The sequence below is a fragment of the Vicia villosa genome, linkage group LG7, assembly GCF_029867415.1.
Source record: "Vicia villosa cultivar HV-30 ecotype Madison, WI linkage group LG7, Vvil1.0, whole genome shotgun sequence".
Classification (NCBI taxonomy): Eukaryota; Viridiplantae; Streptophyta; class Magnoliopsida; order Fabales; family Fabaceae; genus Vicia; species Vicia villosa.
In genome coordinates this window covers 91,659,925-91,684,748 of record NC_081186.1, presented here as the reverse complement: position 1 = coordinate 91,684,748, position 24,824 = coordinate 91,659,925, and positions in this window count along the sequence as shown.

Genomic DNA, 24,824 nt, shown 5'->3' with positions numbered 1-24,824 from the left:
GTTGATTTGCTGTGGAAAGTTAGGATTTTTGGGTTGGGAATCAAAAGAGTTCATAGCAGAAAAATACCACATTTTGGGTTCTGTAACAGTGGGAACCGGTTCCCAGTTGGAGGAACCGAGTTCCCGGATGTTCTGTTCCGTAAATATTGCATTTTTGGGGGATGGGAACCGGTTCCCAGATTTCAAGAACCAAGTTCCCAGACTTCCGGGAGCAAAAAATATGATTTTATTGGATGGGAACCGGTTCCCCTAATAAGGAACCCGGGTTCCACTGTACCAAATTGTTTCAAAACTTCAAAAAGCCATAACTTTTGAACTGTGATTCCATTTTAAGTCCCGTTTCGAGCACAATGAAGATAATTAAATAATCTATGTGATAAGATGGTGAAATGGGCAGGGGCTTGATTTTACTTTAAAACTCCGATTTAATTATCTTGGTGAAATTATACGTTGTGTGTATATAATGTTAGGTGTGACAATGTATTGAGGTAGTGGATTGTTTATGTTACAATTGTTATGATTTGTTGTGCTGATGTGTGATTGATTTGAATGAACGCTGATGAAATGTACATACTTTATTCGGTGATGTGGTGTTGAGATGATTTGTCATTATTGGTGATGGTAAGTATGTTATATGTGCATGCATTCATAACCATTTTGGTGGCTGAATCCCGATGATGTTTTGGATCAGTGAGGGCATAATTCCTATTGTGTGGAATTTATGTCGGCAGGGCCGTATCTCGGTGATGTTTAGATCGGTCAGATGGGTTGATCCCATGACGTATTAGTACCAGCTGAATAGTATCAGTGCATTACATATATGTGTATGTGTTATAACATGATTGGAAGAATTTTAGTGTTATTACATGATGACGATGTTGATTGGATTGGTGTTGTTAATGATTGATTTCTGAAAATATGAATATATTGTAATTGGGTGAATGGTATACTTATGACATTTTATTGTTTATGAACGGATAATATTTGTTAATTGCGAATGAGACTCACCCTTCCTGTTGACATTTTTTCAGATTGAGGAGTAGCGGCTTTTGGCTTGGTGAGGATAGCTTATAGGCTAGTCCATCTAGTGTAGCGTCGATGTCATGCTCTAATTTGTAACACTTGGGAACGCTAGTCTAGAGTTGATGATTATACTATTATTCTGTTGGTTTTTTTAGATTATGTTTTAAGTGGTTTTGCATTGGTGAAGATTATGCTATCCGATTTTAATTTGATTTCGTTGTGTTGAACATGAATTATTAAAATTGGTTTTTTCGTTCCTAGTAAAGCATGACAATCTATATGACGTGTTGTTTAAATTTTAATTGTGACATCCTTATCTTCATGTTACTCTGAATATCTTATTATTTCCGCGGGGGTTTAGAAGGATGTTACAGAAGTAGCCATGAGTCTACACTGCAGTTAGATAATAACATATACATGGAAGTGGTTAGTGGTATAAACAAGAAGGGCCGCATATTTGGATTAGGATCTCAAGCTGCTACTATCAAATCATCTGCAAAAAATATCATTTCTAATGATGCAACATCATCGGAAGAGGTTGTTGCATTGAAAGATCAAGTTCAAACATTAACAAATCAACTTCAACAAAAGACTCTTGAATAAGAAAGTATAAAACAAAAGGTGAATAGATGGGAGCCCATGTTTCAAAAACTAATGCATGACAAAAATATGCAAAGTTTATTTCTTGAAAAAGATGATGATGATGATGATATTGGCAATGAAGGAGATAATGACATTGACAATGAAGGAGAGAAAAATATTGGCATGGAAGAAGATGATATTGACATGGAAGAAGAGGATGATATTGAAAATGAAGGAGAGAATGATAACAAATTAGATTTATATTTAGGTAGTACTATTTTTGTTTTGAAGTTATGGATACATTTTTAATATGACTAGTTACTAAACTATTGCTATATTTTCTAATGCATTGTAAGGATCATTCTACTATCATTTTATCTTGCAATGTTGCAAGTATCATTTTGCTATCATCTATCTTTTAAAATGTTATTGGAAGTATTATTTTATTATTGCTATATTTTGCTCACGAATGTTCTAAATTCAAATTTATTCTATAGTAATATTTAAGTTATGTCCAGGTTGTACATTATAATATTGGTTATATTTAGAAGGATGAATAATAAAAAATGGTACAAAAAACATTTTAAATTTAGAGACGGAAATATGTCTGATAGAGACAAAATTTTGGAGACCGAAAAAATTAATGCAGACACGAAATTGATAGAGACGAAAGTTTCCGTCTCTGCAGAGACGGAATTAATCAATTAATCAGTAACCAGGTGAGACGGAAGTTACTATCCAATCACGGACAAATTTCGTTTTTGAACATAGACGAAACTAAAGATTCATCTCTGACGCGTTTGTGACCAATATTTTGAAGAGGGATCTTTTTCCGTCTCAGAATCCGTCTCCAAATACGTTAGAGACAAAATTTCAGCATTTTAGACACAAATTTCTTCCGTCTCTAATGTCACTTTTCTTAGTAGTGTTCATACAACAATTAGTTTTTCTATTTTGATTAGCTTGAATAAAAAACCGAAGATCCTATAAAGGCAACGCTCTGCTTATTAGTCAGTGTCTTTACTTTCTCTTTGGTTTTGCTATTTTGATTAATTTAGAGTTATATTTATAATTGAATGAGTGATTGTTGAATAATGTTTAAACTCAAATTTAGAGTTATAATTATAATAATAGAATGAGTGATTATTGAATACTAAAATGAGAGCACTATTGTTTATATCAGCTTCCCGCTCATCAATTCTGTGCGAGAAAACCTAACTGCCAATGGTTTGCAAGGCTGTTGGTTTTCCCTCGCATTATTTCAATGGGTAAGAATAAGATATCAGCTTGCATCCAATTAAAAGTATTATTGCCAGTTCATTAAATATTAAGGTATCATTAATAAAAACCTAAGAACCTACTAGTAAGCTACACTAATTAGGAATCATTTTCCAACTCTATATAAGCACTTGTAATTTTCACTATTATCTTTTTCTGATACAATCTTACTATAGTCTATGTATTTCTTCTCTTTCCAAGACTGTTATCATGTTTTGTGACATACAAATTTTTCATTGTAGAACTATGTTTCTATGTTTCATGCATGGCATATCAAAGTTTTAAAAATAAATCATCACCTTTCGTTTTAAATTCAAGATGCATTTCATTAATGTCAGAATCTTCAACCTTGTTTTCATCCTTAATTATATTTAGGTCTAGGGATTTTGCTAAATTTTCCACTTCTTTGGCCATGTTTCATTCAATGATATCCATGTTCTTTTATTACTTTTTTAATAAAAGAAATAAAATATTTAAATTCTATTTCAACACAAAGTTTCACAATTCTATAAGATCTCGAAATGTGTATAAATATATATTTATGTCATAATACTTATTGATAAGATTTATCATTCAATAATGAATCATAAGAGACCACAACATTAACCGATAAAAAAAATTGTCAAACATAACAATTTACTTAGGGTTACAACAATAATTAAATTTAAAATAAACCCATTCCATCAACTAAAATAAAACAAAAGCAAAATAATCAAGTTTGTTTAATAAAACACAAAATAAAAAAAATTCAACAAACCAACAATTTAACTAAAGCTTAAAAACCCTTCTCAAATGCCAATATCCTCTAACTCCCCCAACATTATCAATATTGAGTGATATATTGCGATATCAATTCCTCAAAGCATTTGTATTTTGAAAGGCCAATTTGTCACCAAATCAATTATGATCCTGCAAAATATCCTATATATTAGTACACACATAACATATCGTTCAAATATTCAATTTTACTTAATTTCTTCCTTTACAATTCTCTTCTTTCTTGCATAAAACAAACTAAAGAAATTTAATTAATTTCTAAATTATATGATACCTGCATATGTCTAGCAACTTTTGAAGGACGTGATGTAGAATTTTCAATAGAGTTTTTAGCGTTGTTGGACAAGACATGTTGGCTTGTGTTTTGATTATGCGATGACGAACCTACAAATATTTAGTTAGAAATATCACAATATTTATATAATTTAATTTTAATATTTTGATGAAGAGACAATGAACACACCTGATTGAAAAAGGGTTGCATATTCTTCAGCACCTAGAATTTTTCTAGAAAATTTGTTTGTTCTTACTGCATCAAAAGGTGGCCTTATACTGATGGCCGGAGATGGAAATTTCTTCGGTAAAAAAGTATCTATGCAGACTCCATTACCTTCTCGAGTTGAAACATAATAATCTTTATTTTTATCAAAACCTTTTTCTTGATCAATTGGCACCCCGGTTAATGGATTAACCGGTTTAAGTATCACAGGAACAAATTTACAAATGCGTTCTAATGGATCGGGAACATCAATTTCAGGTGAAGTTGACCTCATAATCTCTGAATAATCTGGATCGAACTCATCATCTATTTCAAATTCATGACAATTATTCTTATTCATATCAAAACAGCTACGCGTTTCTTGATTCAGTGGGTTTTTGAGATGATCCATCTGAAATTAAAAATCAAAATTAAAAAAAATACTAAAGGATTATCTATAAATGATCAAAAGTAATGGAAGATTAGTTAAATTACCCACCTTATTACAATTATTAGCATTAACTTTTTAAAATCTTTAATGTTACAAAAAAAAAAACATTCAGCCGTTCAATGTTCATTGTCTATCAATGAATTTTTTTTAAAAAAAATGCGAAGATAAAATATAATAAACAAAAATCTTGAGTTTACAAAGAATCAAGAGTGTAAAAAAAAACAAAGTATTCGAGTAACCCATAAAAAATCACACAAAACAAATAGCTACGACAAAAAAAATGATATAAACATTGAAATGCATAAAAATTAAAACTTTTAAGTATATAGAGAATTACAAGAAGAACAATCACATACCGACTTAAAGGTAAGTAGACCAGAAAAAATGTGTCAACAAAAGTAGAAGAAGAAACGTCCAGAAAATTGTGAATGATTTGAAAAATTGATATAGAGTATATATAGCAGAAAAATGGGTGAAACAAAGGAAAAATGTAGAAAATGGAAAAACACAAATTTATTACTATTTTCTTTAAAAAAGAAATGCATGCACATTTTATTTTTTTGGTAAATCGTAAACAGGAAATTAGAAAAATGGAAACTGTTATTCATAATTGTAAATAGGAAATTAGAAAAAATGGAAACTGTTATTCATAATTGTAAATAGGAAATTAGAAAAAATGGAAACTGTTATTCATAATTGTAAATAGGAAATTAGAAAAAATGGAAACTGTTATTCATAAAATTAATGACCATTTTATCTTGACACGTCGCTATTAGATGGCACGTTAATTATGATTAGTTTATAATACTATTCCGGATCGGGCCAATGGTTAAGGCATGGGCCAATCCATTTTTACACTTAGAACAATCTAATAGTCTCGGCCCAACTAGTTGGAGGCAAAGGAAAGTATTTTTCCTCCTGCCCCTCCGCCGGGGACATATCCTGACTTGGAAAGAGGGCCAGCAGACCACCGTTGTCCTCGACCAGGCCTCCACGAACGCCAACACCAAGACATCTATTCTTCCCCGCAGTCGGAGACGAATGGTCACCTGCTCGCTGGGCACCGTTGCTGCTCAGAAGTACGTCTCTGCCTGTCCCAACGGTTAGTTTCGGACAGTCTTTCAGAATCTAGTTTTACGCCTAGATTCCTGACAATCACATATTTTGGCCTGAATTTCCGCATCTAGTCCAAAATGAAGGATAGAAAAACACTTAGAAAGGGGGGGTTTGAATAAGTGTAGCTTTGAAAACTAGACAGATAAAAATAAATTGCACAGTTATTTTTATCCTGGTTCGTTGTTAACTAAACTACTCCAGTCCACCCCCGCAGAGATGATTTACCTCAACTGAGGATTTAATCCACTAATCGCACGGATTACAATGGTTTTCCACTTAGTCAGCAACTAAGTCTTCCAGAGTCTTCTGATCACACACTGATCACTCCAGGAACAACTGCTTAGATACCCTCTAAGACTTTTCTAGAGTATACAGATCCACACGATCACTCTAGTTACAACTTGCTTAGATAACCTCTAAGACTTCCTAGAGTATTCTGATCCACACGATCACTCTAGTTCCTTACAACTTAATGTAATCAATTCTAAGAGTATTACAATTGCTTCTTAAAAGCTATAATCACAAACTGTGATATTTCTCTTAACGTTTAAGCTTAATCTCACTAATATATTACAACAGCAATGTAGTGAGCTTTGATGAAGATGAAGATTCTGAGCTTTGAGTTTGAACAGAGTTTCAGCAAGTTAATAGGCGTTGTTTTGTTCAGGATCGTTAACCTTGCTTCTCATCAGAACTTCATATTTATAGGCGTTGGAGAAGATGACCGTTGAGTGCATTTAATGCTTTGCGTGTTCCGTACAGCATCGCATTTAATGTTATACGCTTTTGTCAACTACCTCGAGCCTTGTTCACGCTGTGTCTACTGACGTAGCCTTTAATAGCTTTTAACGTTCCTTTTGTCAGTCAGCGTAGCTTGCCACTTGTACTTCCTTCTGATCTGATGTTTATGAATACAACGTTTGAATATCATCAGAGTCAAACAGCTTGGTGCAAAGCATCTTCTGATCTTCTGACCTTGAAGTGCTTCTGAGCGTGATACCATCAGAACTTCAGTGCTTCTGTTCTCTTGTTCTTCTGATGCTTCCATAGACCCATGTTCTGATTCTGCTTCGACCATCTTCTGATGTCTTGCCAGACCATGTTCTGATGTTGCATGCTGAACCCTTTGAGACAAAGCTTCTGAGCGCTGAATTATGCGTACTCTTTATATATTTCCTGAAAGGGAAATTGCATTGGATTAGAGTACCATATTATCTTAAGCAAAATTCATATTATTGTTATCATCAAAACTAAGATAATTGATCAGAACAAATCTTGTTCTAACACAAAATATGGACAAATGACCAAGCGCTGGGGGAAATATAAAAACCCTCTCATTTGAGAAGGTCAGGTAATTCAAATCTTATCCTCAAAAACACTCAAACGTATTTGTGCTCATACTGACTTTATCATCGGAGTTCCTTGCAGGTACACCCCTCCTCTTCAACATCAACATTGTAAGATCAGTCGCGCCGTCTGCGGGAAGTTTTGTTCTCCCCATCTTTCTTTCCCCGGAAATCAAAGATCCGAAGAGCTTTCAAGATTTCAACCATGGCCAGTCATGGCGACGACCGTAATGTTCACCCTACCATCATCTCGCCCAAGACCAGCCTCAGCAACTTGAATCCCTTTCTAGAGAACGTAGTTCCCTAAAGAAGGGAATGATCCACCACGTCTCCCTCTTCGGACGACGCACGCGATCTTGGCACCCAATATGCTGACACTAGTAAGGTCAAGAAAGTTCCATAAGGTGCGCACGAAACATCCCAGCAGATTCGTGTGCCGGCTAACGCTGACCATATTGTAGCAGTCTTGGCCGAGGCACTCAAGAAGACAAACTCCCTGATCCATAACAGAACGAGAGGATCATGGCGTTGGAGAAAGCACGACATTCAAGATCTCCCCGCATAGGCACCAAAGAGAATCTCGGAGTCCTTCTCTGTGACCCAAGGAGCGCCGTTCAACTCAGAGGGGACAATAATTTCTGGTTTTCAAGAAACATGAACTCACACTTGCCTTGGTGATGAAGAAAAGCAAAGAGAATCCACAAACAGAAAACCGACACAGGCCTCCATCTGGCTCGAAGGATCGATCAATAAGTCTCTCAAAATGTAATACAATGTATAAGTCTTGGAAATATAAAAGAACAAAACAAGTACAAGCAAGATGTTATATGGAATGTCATGACATCAACTCATGACATCGCGCCTGCAGAACTGGAATGAAGATTCTGTCTGATACTTAACAGATACAGAATATTCTATGGAATATTATGTAATCCTATGTGGAGCAGATTTAAAGGTCAATAGAATCAAGTCAAAATATTGAAGAATCAAATCATAATATTGAAGATTCAGCAGTTTCTAATTTAGGAGATAAATTAGGAAACTTGTGATTGAAGACCTTTCTTTTAGCAGAAGATATCTGCAGATTTGTAACAGCCAGTAGAGCTGCGATTTGTAAGTCCAAGTCTAATTGGGAATAGGTTATAAATAGAAACCTTTGTAACCTAGTTTTAGATAGAAAATTGTGTTTAGAAAAATGTAGTCATTAGGGTTTCTATAGGTATACCACCCAGGTTGTGGGATGGCTACCATGTCCTTCTCGAAACCTGTAGGTAAGAGAAGTTATTGTTCTCACTCGAAACCTGTAGGTAAAAGTTGAGTATTATGTTCTTGATTGAAGCTGTGAAGCAAGATCAAGTTAGTGTTTATTGTTAATTATTTAAATAACTGTTGGAGGATTGTAACAGTTAGGTATCAGTAGGGAGTGAGCAAATGTTCTCTTGTCTTAGATGGAGTTCTAAGATAAAGGTTACATTGGGTAGTGACTAGGTAAGCCATAGGTTGTTTACATAAAATAGTACTACTGATAATGAAATCTTCTTCTTGGCTTGGTAGCCCCCAGAGTAGGTAGTTAAACCTAACTGGGTTAACAATTCACTGTGTTTTTTATCTTTTGCATTGTATTATCTGTTTAGACTTGGATGTTGTAACATCGTGTATAACATCAGGTTCAGGTTTGATAGCTTGTCTAATTACAGAACCAATGAAGTTTACAATCTGGTTATGTTGACTGATGATCCCAGTACTCATGGACTCCTTCCTCTTAGGGGAAATAAAAAATTGGGGATCTTTCTGTTCTCCCTTTACTAAGTTGATAATAGATCAGATGTCTTAACATCGTGAGTGACATCCTGAGTCTGTCATACCAGAATTTCCATTGGTATCAGAGCAGGCATCTTGTCTGTTTCTGGATGAGATCCATGAGGGATACTTTCTGGTTTTGCTGAAGGTAGAAGAGTTTTTGAACAAGGAGTGTTCATATTGTATGGTCCCTTGAAGTGAAGGAAGGACCTATATGTAGAGGATTAGACCAACCTGACCAGAGATGTTGATGCTGGAACAAAGAAAGCTAAATCCAAAGGCTTCATGCGGGAGTGAAGAATTTGAATTAAACTAATTAGCATGTGTAATATGGTGGGAGAACTGAATTTTTAAATGTTGCGGATAGCAAGAGTCGCCACCGACTTTTATTTATCCAATTGGAAAGGCACAAAGAACAGGAAAGACCTTTTAAAAGACTTTGAGTTCGGGGGGGTAGGTTATACAAAGGGAAGGTATGAACACCCTTTGTATCCATGGTTATCCACGGGCTCTTAATTGCTTAGCTCACTTTGTTTGAATTGTTTGAAAAGGAAGTGTAACGTGTGATTAGAAAAGATTTTGAATAAGGACTTTAGCTTGTAAATAAGCGTAGCCTTTTTGGAAATTATTTGAAAAGAGGTGTATGAAAGTAATTTGATTTGAGTATGAGCAAGCAATTAGGAGCAACTACCCTAAGAGTGTCTTTCTTGTTCTTTGAGTCTTTCGTTTGAAAGGGCTATCCATACCATAAAGAGGGTAGGCATTCTTTTTATTGGATGTATTGGGTCATTGAGGGTCATCGCTTGCCATAAGTCTATCCATACCATAAGGGAGGTAGGAAGTCTTAGGAAAGGACGAGAATAGTCAATTTTAGGCAACCAGTAAGGATACCTTAGCAATCGAAAGGGACTATCATCAAGATCATTTATCATAGGCAACATCGAAGGGACAAGATCTTTTTATGATGATTTTATTCGTAGGCAACAGGCTAAGGTATCTCTACGCTCAAAGGGACTTGACTATTATAATCTAAAGGCAGCAATAAGAGGAATTACCTTAAAGGTGTGTGTGTGTGCAACAATCACGTGATTCAGTTTGGATATTTTTATCTTATATTAGGCGAGCTAAATTCAGTTTAAAAGTTACCACTCCCTATTTACTAACCACGCAGTTAATATAAAATAAAGGCGGAAATAAAAATTCCTACGCTATTACAAGGCTTCGGGGAGGGGGTCACATAACCAAAAACTGGGGAAAAAGACAGAAAATAAAAATGCAAAAAATAAACCTAAGCTATTACATGACTTTGGGGCAGTTACATAATAGTGGAAGAAACGAGCGCAAAAATAAAACCTAAAGATTATTACAAGGCTTTGGGAGATATACATAATTAAACCTTTTACGAAAAATAGAAAGGCGGAAAGTAAACCTAATTACTATTACAAACCAGATGCAAATACAGAATAAGAAAAGATAAACTCGTATGATCGAAAGGGAAATGAACAGGCGAATTAAAAGGTTTTTTTTTTAAATCAAGGCTAACAAACCTCAAATTAATTTAAAAAATTTAAACCTAAATTAAAAAAATTGAACCTAATTTAGAAAATTAAACCTAATTTAAATCATTAATCCTAAATACAAAAAATTAGACCTAAATTAAAAAATTAAACCTAATTTAGAAAATTAAACCTAATTTAAAAAATTAGACCTAAATTAAAGAATTAAACCTAATTTAAAATTATTAATCCTAATTATAATTAATTATAATATTCATATACTTAATTTTAATTAATTAAAACAATTTTTATTATTACTAATTTTTTTTAAAAGTTAATTATGATAAGAAAATAAAAAAGGATTTTAGCTTTTAGTTAAAAAAGGAAGTAAATAAAAAACAATAATAAAAAGCCAAAAGAGAAAATAAAAAATAAAAACAAACTTAGCGTAATAATCTAGTAAGGCGTGCCCTGAGAGTCCATGGTACGTCTGCATGCCCAGAGGCGTTGGATATGAAGAGAGAATGATCAGACGCCTGGAGAAACGAGGTGCACGCGTGTGCATATGGATGAGGAGCACCGGATCCCTCAGCAACGCGCCACTTTTATTTGAAATTGACTAATGGCGTGTTGCCACGTGATCGTCTTTAACCTTCCCCGCCATCTTAGCTTCTGCAACAGATTTTACCGATGGATATCGTCGTTGCCATAGCCCCTGCAATCATAAGACCCTTGTACGCACAACAAAAATCAATTCTAAGAACATGGATGATCTCGTTTCATCATCCCGAGTCTAATGGTGGCCTTCTTGTGTCCTAATTTTTCCTTTAACGCAAAGCCCTAATTTGAAACTAAAAAACCTAACAATGGTGAAACTCAAATCTTGCACAGAAACTTTAATCAAATAGTCTAGAAACATCATATGCATCATCACAAACGTAAATATGTAAACAAATCATGTTAAGGATGCATAAATCGTTGAAATCGAAATTGAAAAGTGAGTGCAAACTGTGACTTACTAGTGATGATTCCGAGCGCTTTCAACCTTGCTAAATATCATCTCCTTGTCCATCTTTTACAGAGAAAATCACTTTCAGTAAACACCCTATAACTATCAGTGTGAAGTGCTTCATAGACAACAAGAACAACCAATAAACACCAAGAACCCTCAGACAACAACAAAATCAATAATTTCAATTTTAACTTAAACTAACCCTAATTTTTAACACATATGAAAAAATGGAGAAGGATTGAAGAAACATACGGTGGTACGGCAGGATTGGAGATGGAGGCGCAGTGGCGGGGAAGGAAACGACCGTCGGCGGTGTTGTTATGTAAACGACAAAGGATTGTTGTTGTTCTTTCGTCTTCGTATTTGGTTCTACAAACTGAAATTGGTGTGTGCATGTGTGGCTGAAACCTAATTTTTTTTTTAAAATTAAAAACCTCAAAACAACGTCGTTTTGAGTAAAAGAAATGGCCGGTTCTCTCCGATTTAAAGACATGGGCAATCAAACAAGCGAACCCGACCAGTTACATGGCTGGTTCCCGGTCCATCCGATTTGGTCCAGTCTTTACAACACTGATTTTAATACATATTTATTTTCTTATTTAGAGCTCCATTCTAATACAATTAAATATAATGTATTCAAGAAAGACAATCAACTTTTTAAAACAAATAAAATATTGAAGTTCTAAGTCAACACAAAGTTTTACAACTCTAGAGATTAATGTGCATAAATATATGTTTATGTTATTATATTTTTAAATAGAATTTAAGTTTGACCTAAAGCATTTATACAAAAGTAATTTTTAAGACGAGGGACGTCACTCAATATAAATTCTTTAAGGACCTTATCTTTAACTAATATGATATTAGAATTTTTTTCTAATATACCTTTTCACGTCCAATACTATTAAGATTGGTTTGTAAATATAAACAATCGACAACCCGAATCAAAAGGCTTGTGATACCATGTTAGAATTTGAGTTTTTGTCTAACTCATTCTTAAAAAAATTGGCTTGTTGGGTTATGAGTGCCTACACATGTTCATATCATATATTGTCTGATATAATACTCTTATCATATCTTCTCGTGTCTATAACTATACATCTGAAGCATGAAAATAAATGGTGTGCTCACAAAATTTTAAACCAAACTCTAATATCGTAATATAATTAGAGTTTTCTCTAACTCATAACTATAAAATTAATTTTCAAGATAAGGGATGTTATTTTATATAGACTCTTTGTGTACTCTATATAAAATGTAAGTTTTACTCGATAGTTATAGATAAGATTCATCGTGAGATATATGAGACTAAAAGTTTATCAAACATAACAATTTACTAAGGCTCCAATCAATATTTAAAATTAAAATAAATTCAATCCATCAATTAAACTTAACCAAAAGAAACACATTCATATTTGTTTATTGAAAAATAAAATCTAAAATTCAACAAACCAACAATTTAACCAAAAATTTTAAAAAAAAGTCGACTTTACCAATTGTGCAATATATTTGAAATATTCATTCCCCAAGTTTACCAATTATGCAATATATTTGAAATATCAATTCCTTAAGGCATTTGCATTTTAATTATATGACCAATTCATCACTAAATCAATGAGACAATTTCTCATCCCACTCCATGACCTTCTTACGCACCACTGAATTGATTAAAATGTCCTTGTGTTTTTGTAGTTGCATCTTCGAAAATACCTTTTTATTTTATTTTAACGTTGTTTTGTTTTGTAGATGCACATACAGAAGACTTCCGTAGATGCATATACAGAACTAAACAAAACTCAGAAAACTAGAACAACAACATTTGTAACGATAAAACATCCATTCATTGATTAAAATCAACATTGATTAAAAGATATATCGAAATTTACAACAGAAAATTAAGAAAACTAAGAAATCTAAGAAATTAAAACAGTTAAATCAATGTCATCCGATCCATGCATCATTAGAACGGAATCAACGTCACCTTCAACTTCATCCTACCAACGTTCCTTTTCTCGGGTATCAGAAGAGGTCCTTGTTCTAAGCCTCTGGATCCTTCTGATGATTTCGCCGGGTTTGTACTCCCCCTCTAAAAAATACATTAGAGTCCTCTTGATTTGGTCGAAGGAATGGATGTTCCAAAACTTAACCGACATTGGGGGTTTGACTGAAGAGAAAATAACATGCCCATCCATTCTATTGCTTGATTGCTATTATGCAAAATACTGATAAGAATGTTAGAAAATTAATTTAAATCAAATGGAATCGAGGCTAGAATCGTGAACAAAATCACTTTCCTTATAAGTATTTCAAGCACTCTCAACATGTCTTAGAGTTGAAACGCATGAATACCCAAGATAATTCAGCCTTTTGTCGAGTTTGCGTAAGACCGACGAAAAACTCGAATGCAAGGAAGAGAGTGTGAAAGAGGATTTATAATTTTTGTGTGTTTCATTTTGGATTCATAAATGTGTCTTTATAGGCCAGGCATAAGTTTACAACTCTTGATGAAACAACACATTTTCACCATATAATGCAATGGTTCATCTATAATGACACAAGACACCCCTTCATAAAATGTTGTAAATTTGAATTCAAAAAACAAATTTATGCAACAATCAAAAATCTATTTCCATTTTTTTGTCACATTAGAACACATTATTGGTAATTATTATTTTATAATTTCCAACATCTATAACATTTGCAACATGGCTATTAATCTGAGAAGTTTGGCATGTTGGTTGTGAATAGGTAAACCTGTATATCCAATGACCAATGGAAATAAACATGAAGCTTTTGTATATATTAAAATCTGGAATATAGTGTCACAAAAGATTCTTTTAGAGATTCAATTATATTACATGAAGATTCTTTTAGGGGTGCCTAGAAGAAGTATGGTTGGTCGTGGTCGTGGCATGGTTTACTGAAAAAATTAAATCGAACCAAACCAAATCATAATAAAATTTTACTCAAACTGAACCGAATCATTTTAATTTATTTAGAACTGAACCGAACCATAATCTTGTTTTAATTTGCTTAAAACAAACTAAATAAAATTAATTAATTTTCCTAGCAACTTTAGAAGGATGTGATATAAATTTTTTAGTGTTGTTGCTAGCTTGTGTTTTGATTAAATGAAGATTAACATATAAATATTTAGTTAGTTGTTGCACAATATTCGTAGAATATTTTAGTATTTTGATCAAGAATGATAAATACACACCTGGTCGTAAGACTCTTGAATATTGTTTAGGATCTGGAATTTACATCACAAGGTGGAGCTATACTGATGGCTGGAGATGAAAATTTCTAGGTAAAAAAGGATTATGAAGATTCATTATCTTTATCTCTGCATTCTTCTTTATCAAGAGATTTTGCGTGATCAGTATGAGTCATAGTTAAGGGATTAACTGGTTTAAGCACCATGGGAATAAATTTACCAATGACTAATAATGGATTAGGAACATGAGTTTTAGGTGACAATGACCTCATAATATCTGAATAATTTGAATATAATTCATCATTCACTTCAAATTCTAGAGAAATTTTATTTATGTCAAAACTACTACTCGATTCTTGATTCCATGTGTTTGTGAGATGTTTCTGATTCAACAACGAAACCAAAAATCAAAAAACAAAAAATCATAAGTAGTGGAAGATTACTTAAATTATTCACCACCATTGCAATTATATGCATTGATTTTATTTGAGTTTTTTTTTATAAAAAAAACTTATTAGAAATAATAGATTGTTTGTTTTGATGAATGAAATTTATCTCAAATATATTTGTTGAAGAGTTTTTGACCTATTAATTTATTATACAATCCTATAATATTATAAATTAATATGACATTAAACACTCAATTAAAACAAATTTTTTATACATACTAATTTTATTTAGAATTTATAAGAAATCTAATAAATTAGATCTCGCGTTAAATTAAAAACTCTACATAGGCAATAGATTATATGAATATGTCATGTACAAAAAAAAGAAAAATTAAATCGTACAAATATATCACCCGCTACATGTATATTTGATAAAATAAATTGTAAAAAATAATCAATTAAATAGTCCATTGGTTCCTGTAAGTTAGCGAGTTTTTGAATTTAGTCTCTGTATTTTTTTTGTTTGAATCCTTATATCTCATTTCATGTTGGCGTTAGTCTCCGCGGTTAGAGTTCTGTTAAAAAAAGTTGACTGGGCTAACGTTGCTGATGTGGAAATGATTTATATTTATTTTTTAGTTAATATAATACACACGTGTATATCTATTAGTTTCCCACTAAATATGTCAAATATTCAGAAATGTACATTTTCTGTTAGTCCTTGTAAATTAGGGTTATGTATGTTGGATGAAATTAAAATCTCTGTGCGTGGGTTGGAGGAGAAGAATGAATGAAGATGGAGAAATGCTCGATTTCATGATCAAGTAACTTTGCATCTTCTGATGGTGTGAAGATTCGTGATATTGTCTCTGAAATAAGGATTAACTTTGTTGTTGGTATAACTATGAGCAGGGCATGGAAGGCTAAACAAATTGTAAAAGCATTGATTGAAGGTGATGCAGTGAAACAGTACAATCTTATATGGAGATACTCTACAGAATTAAGGAGAGTTAACATGGGGAACACTTGTAAAATTGATCTGGCAAGGATTGCACCTACACTCCAACCAAGGTTTGCCAGTTTCTATTTTTGCTTTGATGGGCTTAAGAAGGGCTTCACAACATCTTGTAGGCCATTTATTGGTGTTGATGGATGTCATCTCAAGACCAAGTATGGAGGAACTCTTCTTATAGTAGTTGGTAGAGATCCAAATGATCAATACTTGAAGTAAATAGAAATGTCACGAGAAGGGAGGGTTGAATTGTGACCCTTTTAAAATATAGCTTTACCTTAAAAAACACAACCTCTCAAGGAATCCTTGGAGAAGAATGGTTAGAGTAAATCTCATATAATATTTAGTGTGGTGTGTGTAACAATGTGATTAACAATATATAATAAATAAATAGATCAGAGTTTAAGAGAGATCACACAAGAGATTTATCCTGGTTCACCAATGTGGTTAGTCCAGTCCCCACACCTTGTGAGATTATCCTTTATTGAATCTTCTTACAATAACTTTTTCTTCTATGTATTCTTAGCCTCACCAGGCTTACACTTCTGAATGGTATAGCTTACAGACAGCTTACACAATAATTGGTTTTGTATATCTTTGTTGTGATATACTTTGTGATCTCAGGATGTTTACAATAAGTTTCTAGATACTCTCTATATGGCAGTGAGTATATGAACTGAGATTTAGAATGATAACTCTAAAATTTATGTGTTCACTATTTGGTAGTGAGTATTGAAAGTAATTTGTAGAGTGAATGATAATGTTGGCTTTATGATTTTGGCTTTCTTTGTGTGCTTTTACAAATCGGTAGTGTGAGCATAAAATGTGTCTTCTATTTATAGAGCCAAAGCTTGAGTGCAAGTACCATAATAACCCTTGAAATATTTGTATGAGAAGTACTGAGAATTACTTGAGTAATGCTGGGAGCTTTGTCTTATTCTGGCAGGACTTAGTCTTATGCTGGCAAGACTTGGTCTTTATTCTGAGTAATGCTGGCATCTGGTAATTCTGACCTTTGACCCATTCTTCAAGGACTAATTCTGAGAAAGTAATTCTGGGAGAGTAACTCTGGGGAAGAAACTCTGGGACAGTAATTCTGAGAGAGTAACTCTGGGACGGTAACTCTGGGAGAGTAACTCTGGGACGGAAACTCTGAGAGAGTAACTCTGGGACAGAAACTCTGGGACAGAAACTCTGGGACAGTAATTTTGAGAGAGTAACTCTGGGACGGTAACTCTGGGAGAGTAACTCTGGGACGGTAACTCTGGGACAGAAACTCTGGGACAATAACTCTGTGATAGTAACTCTGGACAGATGCTGAGAATTACTCTTAGTAACTCTGAGAGAGTAACTCTTGACTTGTTCTGAGATTTATTCTTGGTAATGCTGAGAGTAACTCTTTACTTATTCTGAGATTTATTCTTGGTAATGTTAAGAGTAACTCTTGACTTTTCATAATGTTATTCTTTTAAGGATCATATTATAATATCTTGAGTGAGAATGAATGAACCTGTCTTATTTATTTCCACTAAAGAGCACACGTCAAATAACAAATAAGATCACAATCTTAATTATATTTACACAAGAGTTTGTTATCTTCAAAACATCAAAAAGGATTTTTCCTCAACAATACTATCCCATAGCATTTGGTGTATGTGAAACTGAGACAAAAGAGTCATGTAGGTGGTTTCTTACCTTGCTTTTGGAGGATATTGGTCAAGATAAGAGATGAGCTTTCATCTCTTATGTAAGTTTGAGATATCAAACATCATTATGGTTTAAGTATCTTGAGACATAATTATATGTCATTTTTGTCTTTGTTGTGTTTTGTAAATCTTTATGTTCTACATTAATATGTACTACAAACAGACCATTAACAAACATATATGTACTTCAAACAAATCATTAGTAAATAGGGATGAAATATAAATTTTTCCAAAAATATCATAAGTACTGATTAAGTCAATAATTGATTGTAACAGGGACGAAATACACACATTTGTTCTTCTTATATGTACTAAAACAGAAAAACATTACAGACAACAAACAACTTGAATCTCACTACAGTTTCTGGTAAACAAAGAACAAACACCATGAAATAGTCAACATAATCTTGAGCAGTTTGGTCTTCTTCCTTTCATTTTCCAACTTCAATTTCATCATCTTTTTTCCTAGCTTCAATTTCTTTAATGATGTAACCTAGTTCCTGAACTACCTCTGAGCAATTGCATCCAACTAATTTTCTAGGTCCAGTTGATGTGTTGCATTCAAGTTCATCTTTCCATATAGCTTGCAACCTAATCCCAAATTTGAACATTTCCAGAATCTTCTTTTAGGGATTTCGGTTGAATTTGAGATGAACATCCTCATTGATTTATTGCAACCACAAATTAGGATTTGAGACTCAGTATAATTACCTACGGATGATGTTGCCATTTCAAATTTGAGAAGATGAGGAAATTTGTAAGAAGATAGGAAGAAGATAGGAGGTAGATGAGAAAATGAACTCTTTTTGATTTCATCCTCCTTATAATGGCCACTTCACTAGGTTTCGACGTATTAAACTCCTAAATTAATAAATCATTTCCACATCAGCAACGTTAGCCCAGTCAACTTTTTTTTAACATAATTCTAACCCTAGGGACTAACGCCAACATGAAAATGAGATATAAAGATTCAGACAAAAATAGAAAATACAAGACTAAATTCAAAAACTCGCTAGCTTATAGGAATCAAGAGACTATTTAACCCAAAATAATATGTAGTTCTTACTTCAGTATTAGAACATTAGCGGCAGGTATGTCTATAACACTTAAGAAAAACAAATTCGCAGCAGGTATATATATACACAAAGAGTAAAGAGTCATTCAAACTTTTCATATCTCTTTCAAAACACATAGCAAGTCATTCAAACAAACACAGAGAAGAGTAAAGAGGGGGAGCGTGTGGCTGACCAAAGGGGGTGCATCGTTGGACACGGTGGTGTCGGCGACCAGATCTACAACAGAAATGTTTCTCTTCCTCTTCTAAAAAAATTTCTCTCCTTTTTCTCACAAAATAACATTATTTATAGTGAAAAATACATTTCTTGTGTAATCAACTTTAAAGGAAAATAACTAATGGTAATCAATGCAATTTAAAAATTAAATGTAGTGAAAACTAAAAAAAAATTTATTAAAACTTAAAATGTTGGTCAATACAATTTAAAATTTCCTTACAAAAATGTCACCAATTTTGGGAGATAAAAATAAAATAGTAATGAAGTTAAATGTATTGAAAAATAAGTTTTATTTTTTGTTACTAAAATGGACAGGCCAGCCAAGAGATTAATGAATGAAGTGATTAATAGTCTGTTAAATTTTTAATTCTCACAAATCAACCACCGTGGATACTTCGGTCATGATAAGTTTTGCTTCTTAACAAGTTTTCTTGGTGTTGTTCTACTAGGAATGGAATTAGAAAAGACAAGCATTTATGTTACACAATGACACCAAAAGTGACATCAACACCGTTTTTTTTTTAATAGAGTGGTATCCTTCCTTCCGTGCCGACTAATCCACCCGAGAGAAATTTCTTAGGCTCCCCCACGTAGCCTCCGAAAGTTGGTCCCGGCCTCCTTCGAATTCAGGACCTCAAGAGAAGCACGCCCTTGAGGCCCAAACTCCACCGTATTAATATACTCTTTAATATATATTTGTTTTTAAATAATTTTCTTTTTGTATTGGATGTTGTGTTAATGTTTACGATGCTTTGAAAAAATATACGGTAATATTGTACATTGTACTTGATGTGGAAGGGCTTTGGTTTTCAGACAAAGATAGTTTATGATAATATGCAATTTAACCAACTCAGTTGTACTGATTGGCAACTAATTTAAGTCTATGTTGAGTATGTCTAAATTGTACCTCTATGTATGTTGTGCTTTTATTATTTTTTTTTTATAAAAGAAATAAAATATTTAAATTTTATTTCGACACAAAGTTTCACAACTCTATAAAGATGGAATGTGTATAAATATATCTGTATGTCATAACACTTGTTGATAAGATTCACCATTCAATGATAAACCATAAGAGACCACAACATTAATCAAACATAACAATTTACTTAGGTTACAACAATAATTAAATTTAAAATAAACCCAATTCATCAACTAAAATAAAATAAAAGCAAAATAATAAACTCTTTTTTTAATAAAACACAAAATAAAAAAATTCTTCAACCAACAATTTAACTAAAGCTTAAAAACCCTTCTAAAATGTCGATATCTTCTAACTCCACCGACTTTATTAATTGTGCGTTGTATTTATGATATCAATTCCTTAAAGCATTTGATTTTGAATGATCAATTTGTCACCAAATCAATTATGATCCTGCAAAATATCCTATATATTAGTACACACATAACATATAATTCAAATATTCATTTTTACTTAATCACTTCCTTTACAATTCTCTTCTTTCTTGCATAAAACAAACTAAAGAAATTTAATTAATTTCTAAATTATATGATACCTGCATAAGTCTAGCAACTTTTGAAGGACGTGATGTAGAATTTTCAGTAGAATTTTTAGTGTTGTTGGACAAGACATGTTGGCTTGTGTTTTGATTATGCGATGACGAACCTACAAATATTTAGTTAGAAATATCACAATATTTATATAGTTTAATTTTAATATTTTGATCAAGAGACGATGAACACACCTGATTGAAAGAGGCTTGCATATTCTTTAGCACCTAGAATTTTTCTAGAGAATTTGTTTGTTATAACAGCATCAGAAGGTGGCCTTATACTGATGGCCGGAGATGGAAAATTCTTTGGTAAAAAAGGATCTCTACAGACTCCATTAACTTCTCGAGTTGGAACATAATAATCTTTATTTTTATCAAAACCTTTTTCATGATCAATTGGCACCCCGGTTAATGGATTAACCGGTTTAAGTATCACAGGAACAAATTTACAACTGACTTCTAATGGATTGGGAACATCAATTTCAGGTGAGCTTAACCTCATAATCTCCGAATAATCTGAATCATACTCATCATCTATTTCAAATTCATGAGAAATATTCTTATTCATATCAAAACAGGTACGCGTTTCTTGATTCATTGGATTTTTGAGATGATCCATCTGAAATTAAAAATCAAAATAAAAAAAAATACTAAGGAATTATCTATGATCAAAAGTAATGGAAGATTAGTTAAATTACCCACCTTCTGATAGATCTCGCATTATATTATAAAAAAATCTATAAAAAAACACTAGATTATATGAAAATGTTATGTAAAAAAAAAAAGAAAAAGAAGATTATACAAATATATCACTCATCACACAGTATAATTTGATAAACTAAATTATGATAAAGAATATATGATAGTTTCTAACTTAGTGTAGGAACCTTAGCAGCAACTATCTCTAAATTAAACACTTGAAAAAAATTTCTGTATTATAAAAAAATAAATTTTATCATGATGACAAATAAAACCTTTAATTTAGAAAATAAAACATTCAGCCGTTCAATGTTCATTGTCTATCAATGAATTTTTTTTAAAAAAAACGTGAAGATAAAATATAATAAACAAAAATCTTGAGTTCACAAAGAACCAAGAGTGTAAACAAAAAAACAAACTATTCGAGTAGCCCATAAAAAATCACACCAAACAAATAGCTACGACACAAAAAAAAAATGATATAAACATTGAAATGCATAATAATTAAAACTTTTAAAAAGTACATAGAGAATTACAAGAAGAACAATCACATACCGACTTAAAGGTAAGTAGACCAGAAAAAATGTGTCAACAAAAGTAGAAGAAGAAACGTCCAGAAAATTGTGAATGATTTGAAAAATTGATATAGATATATAGCAGAAAATTGGGTGAAACAAAGGAAAAATGTAGAAAATGGTAAAACACAAATTTATTACTATTTCTTTTAAAAAAGAAATGCATGCACATTTTATTTTTTTTGGTAAATCGTAAATAGGAAATTAGAAAAAAAAGAAACTGTTATTCATAAAATTGGTAAATCGTAAATAGGAAATTAGAAAAAATAGAAACTATTATACGTTAATCAATAGTTCCGGACTGGGCCAACGACTAAGACATAGCCCAATCCATTTCCACACTTAGAACGGTCTAATAGTCTCGACCCAACTAGTTAAAGGCAAAGGAAAGTATTTTTTCTCCCACCCCTCCGCCGAGGACATATCCTTACCTGGAGAGAGGGCCAGCAGAGCACCGCTGTCCTCGACCAGGCCTCCACGTACGCCAACACTAAAACGTCCATTCTTCCCCGTAGTCGGAGACGAATAGTCACTTGCTTGCTGGGCACCGTTGCTGCTCAGAAGTACGTCTCTGCCTGTCCCAACGACTAGTTTCGAACAGTCTTTCAGAATTTTTGGTTTTACGCCTAGATTCCTGGAAATCACATATTTTGGCCTGAATTTCCGCATCTAGCCCAAAATATGGACCAATGGCCAAGCGTTGAGGGAAATATAAAAACCCTCTCATTTGAGAAGGTCAGGTAATTCAAATCTTATCCTTAAAAACACTCAAACGTATTTGTGCTCCTACTGACTTTATCATCAGAGTTTCTTGTAGGTACACCCCTCCTCTTCAACTTCAACATTGTACATGAAGTCTCTGTCCCACTTTAGGTTCTAATCAACTGGTAAGATTAGTGGTGCCGTCTTCGAGAAGTTCTGTTCTTCCCATCTTTCTTTCCATGGAAATCAAAGATCCAAAGAGCTTTCAAGATTTCAACCATGTCCAGTCACGACGACGACCGCAATATTCACCCTACAATCATCTCGCCCAAGACCAGCCTCAACAACTTGAATCCCTTTCTAGAGAACATAGTTCCCCAAAAAAGAGAATGAGCCACCACGTCTCTCTCCGGACGACGCACGCGATCTTGGCACCTAATATGTTGACACTAGTAAGATCAAGAAAGTTCCGGAGGGTGCTCCCGAAACATCCCAGCAGATTCTTGTGCCGACCAACGCTGACCATATCGTAGCAGTCTTGGCCGAGGCACTCAAGAAGACAAACTCCCTGATCCTTAGCAGAACGAGAGGATTATGGCATTGGAGAAAGCACGACATTTAAGATCTCCCCCGCAGAGGCACCAAAGAGAATCCCGGGATCCTTCTCCGTGACCCAGGGAGCGCCGTTCAACTCAAAGGGAACAAGAATTTCAGGTTGTCAAGAAACATGAACGCACACCTCCCCGCAGGAGCCCACTTTCCTCGATGACGAAGAAAAGCAAAGAGAATCCACGAACAGAAAACCAACGCATGCCTCCATCATATCTGGCTCGAAGGGTCGATCAAAAAGTCCCTCTCCTCGCCGAGATTGTGTTCCTCGATATGGTAGGAATAACACCTCTCATGCTCGATCTTTTGGCTCCAGGAACAAAGAAAATCCACGAGGCCCGCTATCTTTAAAATCGTGGCTACAAGAATTCCCAAATGGTTGGAGAAACTCCCACCTCTTGGCACCTACGACGGAACAAGCGACCCTAACGAGCACATCGAGAATATCTATGCTTTACTCGAGTACCGCAGCATCAGGGACGCCATCAAATGTAGGTTGTTCCCCACGACTCTCAGAAAGGGAGCCATGCCCTGGTACAAAAGCCTCCCCAATGGGTCCACCACCTTGTGGAAACAACTTGGGAGGATGTTCTCCAGACACTTCACGGCTTCTTGCCGCCATTTGTAATCAGAGGCCTCACTTGAGGCGATCATTCAGGGAAAGGACGAATCTCTTTGAGCGTACATTGAGAGGTTCACCAAAGAAGCCGTCCATGTTTTCATGACCGACGACATGAAGAAATATCTGCTTGAGTGCGGCTTGCGCCCCCGCAACGACTTTGCCAAGGCAGTTGGCATTGAGACTCTTGTTACCCTGAACGCTCTGCTTCTCAAGGCACATACGTACTTCCATTACGAGGAAAAAGAAGCGGCCAATACTGCTCGAAATTCGAGGCACTAGGAATACAAGGGGCCACATGGCCATTTCCACGAGTACACGCCATTGGCCTCCTTACGAGAAAAAATATTTTATGAATGCACCAACTCAGAGTTCTGCTAGGATGGTGTTCTCTTTCCCCGACAAATGGCAACCAAACCAAACACAGATAAAACGAAATATTGCTGGATCCACAAAAGCCACGAGCACACCACCGAAGAATGTATTCACCTCTAGGATGCAATCAAAATCCTAATCTGAGCCGACCATCTCAAACAATACACAAAGAAAAGGGATTATGCTCGACATGAGCCCCAAGAAACAAAAAGCGTCAAGGATGAGAAACCCCCTTCAAACGATGTCAGCATGCCCATAGCCTTAAACATCATGCAACTAGAGGACTTCTACGTCCCAGACGAAGCCATATTCCCCCAATATCTGGAAGCACATAGTACCTGGGAGAACTTTCCATCCGCCATGGTTATATCAGGTGGGGGAAGCATCAAGATGACCGTGGGTTCAATAAAAAGAAAGTTCAAGCAACTCATCAGTGCGAGCTCCAACACAAATTCTACCCTCGACAAGATCCAGGGAAACTTAGTCCCTATCGCATTATACCGGGAGGAGCTCCCCGATGGTCTCCCAACTCGAGCATTCCTCTGCTCATACAGGCATAAATGACCAACTTTGATGTTTGACACATTCTAGTCGACCAAGGGAGTTTGCTTGATATCATGTATTTACAACTACTCTCCACGCTATAGCTAGATGAGACACACCTAACAAAATACGTAGGCCCTAATGTGCAGGGTTTCAATGGCGCAGTCAAGAACCCATGGGGATAGGTAGAACTATTCGTCACATTTGGGGCCG